We start from the raw sequence: 4,558 nt of genomic DNA, 5'->3' as shown, positions 1-4,558 counted from the left end.
ATGTATATATTCTTTTAGTTGATCCATGTCTTAATGGTTGTAATTGAGGCTTACGATTGAGTGAAAAAAGCTTTATACACTGTTTATATACACTGTCCGATCGGTGATACGTCGCGACGCGTTTAAGAGAAGCGCCGATGTTTCGGCTGCTCAACAAAACGTAACTCTTCTACAATAAAGAAAGTGACTCTTCTGCAGTGAGACAAAGAAGTATGAAATCACATTACGTTCTCACAGTTCTTTCTTTCAAGGCTAAGAAGCACCGATAACAATATTTTTCTAGGAAGAGACACGTCGCTGATACTGCGACCACAAAGTGTAATCTAATAGGGCATAGACAAAGGGCCAAAGAAGTTGCAAACGAAATATATAATGGGTCATAAGCGCGCGGCACCTCAGTTGATGCTCTGAAAGAATATCAAATCGATCGCAATGAGAGTAATCGGAATGTATGGCTGACCATCGTGCGAACGTTGAGAACATAGTGTTCGAGAATATCAGAAACGCGGATCCGGAACACCTCGAGCATATTATAAACGAGGTGTTTGAAGAAATGGAAGTAGATTTTGAGGAGATAATGGACCAAGAGTCATCAGACGAAGAAGTATTATCCGACGATACTGGATGTGCGAGTGATTTAAGCGAGTACAATATGGATCGTGTAGAAAAACATGTATCGTCTCCGGAAATCCGCGCTCTGAACATTCGTACTAAACACTGCATGATCCACAACTATTACACAACGGGTGGTACGTATGCAGTATGTGCATCATGCATGATTAATATATCGGACACTGACATCAACGTAATGTATCTCGTCAGGAAGCATTATACCGAGAGAACCGGTGCGCTAGATGGCCGATCGTGCTCTAATTGTAGACAACCAATGTACACTGTATTTCCATGCAACATGTGTCCAATGTGCACATATTGAAAAAACTATTGTGAATAGTAGTGTGAACAGTATTGTTAACAGTATTATGAATGTGAATGTGAAAAGTATGGCTGACCATCGTGCAAACGTCGAGGACATAGCGTTATGGGAAGATATCGGAAACGTGGATCCGGAACAGCTTGAGGGTATCATAGACGAGGCAGATGAAGAATATGACTTTGCCGCATACGATGTGCAGTACGTTCTCAATAATCCGCAGAGGAGAGATGAAGTTACGCGAATATCACCTGCAGTTCCTACGCGATCCAGAATTAGGTATACGCGGAGAGAGACAGAGGGTCGTTATCAGAGAACCCATTTACCATTGGTCCTTACTCGCGCGACAGAAAGTGTACTCGCGGTTACGAGACGAATGTTACAAGAATGATGATGACAATGATGAAAAGAGACCTTGGTGGGCTAGAATTTTTCACAATTTCAATGTAATAAAGGACGATCGTTATTGGGTGAAGAAAATCGCGGAAAAGAGCGAGTGTCCCAGCATGTGCATTATGATTCCTGCGGGTAGTGAGAAGTGCGTCGAACTGCTAATAATTGGCAATATATGGACGGAGTATCACGACCGCGAAAAGATTCCTGTGCTGTTTCTTGACAAGTGCGATGAACAATGCTATAAGTGTGAAAAGTGCGACTTCGCCCTTACACATAATAGCAAGTTGCTAGATCGATATTTCAATCTAAATCTAAGGCGATGTTGCAACGCGTGTGAACGACTAACGTGCAAGTGTCCCGTGGAAGAGTGCGACGTGATCTAAGATTGAAAAAAAAAGACATGGAAAATCACGATCGAGTGGAACGCGAACTGTTGGAGCAGTGCGGCCAGGTCGCTAATCTGGCGGAGTGTCTCGCGTGGCTGCAACGATGCGACGAGTGCATCGAGCGGCTGGAAGAACTGTGTCGTGCCAAGCGTCCGCGGCTCGCCGTCGGACACAGATAATGCTTGGTGGTGAGGATCGCGCGACTCGCGGGTGCAAAGACTCAATTAGAGCGGCGTTTCGTGCATGTTGGTGGTGAGTACGCGAGTGAGGACAACAGATCTCTCGTCTGGCGAGAGATCGACGCCGCGTTCGAGAGTCATGTTCTGACTGGCGCGATAATTAACGCGGATTACATCGAGCCGCGACGGTTTTTAGAAGATGTTGGCGATGTAGTGCTCGAGCGAGTGCGAGACGTTGTAGAGAGACACGGTAGTGTGAAGATGAACACCGCGTTCAACGGTGAGTTTGCGACGAACGACAAACGCGCTAAAAAAGTATAAACACTAAGAACAGTGAACTATATCGATGCACCGATTTGCGCGAGTGGTACGTGTCACGCGTCATCAAGCCCACGTTGGCGTCATTCGAAGAGTTCCAAGAACGCGACAGCGGGTGGGCGCTATCGCGAATCCACAACTTGACTGTTAACGTGAACAAACTGAATCCCATGCGCGCGGGATGTCACATAGACGTGACTTGAGAAATTATGCTTAAGAAAGCGGTGATCAGTGTGCGTTCGACGGACAATGCGTGCTTCGCATGGTCGGTAATCGCTGCTCTATACCCAGCAGAAAGAAATGTGGATTGTGAATCATCGTATCCGCATTACATGTGTTGAATCTCGCGAGAAGTATCGAGTTTCCAATGACTTTAAAAGACATTCCGAAATTCGAACGTTTAAACATGATATCGATCAATGTATACGGCATCAAGAACAAAGAGATACTTCCTCTGCGGCTCACCGGCGACAAGAAGGACAAGCACGTCAACTTGTTGTACCTACAAGATCCACGCGACGACAGCCTAGTCACTTTGAGTGGATCAAGAATTTGTCTCGCCTAGTGAGATCACAAATTACTGGGAACAAGAACAAGAAATTTTTCTGCGACCGGTAAGCGTGATAAGAAAAGTTGATAAAAAAAAACATTAAAAAAGAAATAGTGGAAAAAAAATTTTTTTATTTGCAGGTGCCTTCATTACTTCAGCTCGAGCACAAAGTCGGAGATCCACAGCGAAGACTGTGGAAAGATGAACGATTGCGCCATCCGACTACCGAGCGAGGATGACAAATGGTTGGAGTTTAGTAACCACTACAGAAAGGAGTGCATTCCCTTCGTGGTGTATGCCGATTTAGAGTGTATACTGCAGAAGACGGAAGACGCATCGTCATCGTCATCGTCATCGTCGTACGCGTACCAGCAGCACGAAGTATTCAGTATCGGATACTACGTGCACTGCTCGTACGACGACGCGTTATATCAGTGTCGTCATATCAGTTCCATCGCAATAAGGATTGCATCGCGTGGTTCGCGCGTCAACTCGTAGATTTGGCGCATCGCGTTAAAAACATAGTATCCGCTAATGTACCTATAGAAAAGTTATCGAAGCATCAATGGGAGGCGTACCGTAGCGCGACGCGGTGTCACATCTGCGAGAAACCGTTCGCGTCGGACGATACGCGGGTCCGAGATCATTGCCACTTCACCGGACGATACAGGGGCCCCGCGCATGCGAATTGTAATTTGAATTACAAAGATTCATTCTATATTCCTGTTGTGTTTCATAATTTATCAGGATATGACGCACACTTTATTATAAAAGAAATCGCTACCGCGTATGAAGGACACGTAGATGTACTTCCAATAACCAAAGAAAAATACATATCGTTTACGAAACATGTTGACAGTACAAAAGAAAAAATGAAAAGAATTTTAATAAAAATTGTGTAAAATTGCGATTCATAGACTCGTACAAGTTTCTCAGTACAAGTCTCGACAAATTGGCGTCGTATCTCAAGAAAGAAAAATTAAAAATTGTACGTTCCGAATTTTCAACTTTATCCTACGAAGAATTCGAATTACTAACGCGAAAAGGTGTATTTCCGTACGAGTACGTTGACTGCGTTGAAAAATTGGATGACATGCGCTTACCACCTCGCGAATCATTTTACAGTTCGTTGACGAGCGATACCGTATCCGAGAGCGATTACGCTCACCCTGCGAACGTCTGGTAGCGATTCTCTGTGCGAACGCTCGGGGAGTACAGCGATCTGTACTTGAAAACCGATGTCTTGTTGTTGGCTGATATTTTCGAAAATTTCCGCGAAAGTTGTGTAGAGAGTTGTGTAGATGGTCTTGATCCTGCACATTACTATACATTGCCTGGTTTTAGCCTGGGATGCCATGCTAAAACACACGCATGTAAAATTTGAACTTCTCATCGACATAGATGGTTCTGTTCATTGAGCGCGGTATACGCGGCGGCCTCAGCCAATGTTCCGGTAGATACGCGCAGACCAATAACAAGTATGCAGTCATGCGACTCATCGAAACCATCGTCATACTTAATGTACTACGATGTTAATCTATATGGATGGGCGATGTATCAACCATTGCCATACGCCGACTTTCAATGGGTCGAAGACGCTGCCAATTTCGACGTGAGCGCGATCGTTTCGGATTCGCCCACCGGTTACATTCTCGAGGTCGATCTCAAGTATCCGCAACATCTACACGATCGACACACTGACCTACCGTTCTGCCCGACGCGCGATAAGCCACCCGGCAAGCGCGAGGATAAACTTCTCGCGACGCTGTACGATAAGCAGCGTTACGTCATCCACTAT

At 45.2% G+C, this 4,558-nt stretch overlaps 1 pseudogene; it reads left to right on the top strand.

The window, feature by feature from the left end:
- The first annotated feature begins 2,616 nt into the window (after positions 1–2,616).
- On the top strand, positions 2,617–3,258 carry LOC108728254 (uncharacterized; annotated as a pseudogene).
- Positions 3,259–4,558: the final 1,300 nt, after the last annotated feature.

Source organism: Mycetomoellerius zeteki, unplaced genomic scaffold (assembly GCF_001594055.1).
Source record: "Mycetomoellerius zeteki isolate Tzet28-1 unplaced genomic scaffold, Tzet1.0 scaffold594, whole genome shotgun sequence".
NCBI lineage: Eukaryota > Metazoa > Arthropoda > Insecta > Hymenoptera > Formicidae > Mycetomoellerius > Mycetomoellerius zeteki.
This window is presented reverse-complemented; position numbering and strand designations above follow the sequence as displayed.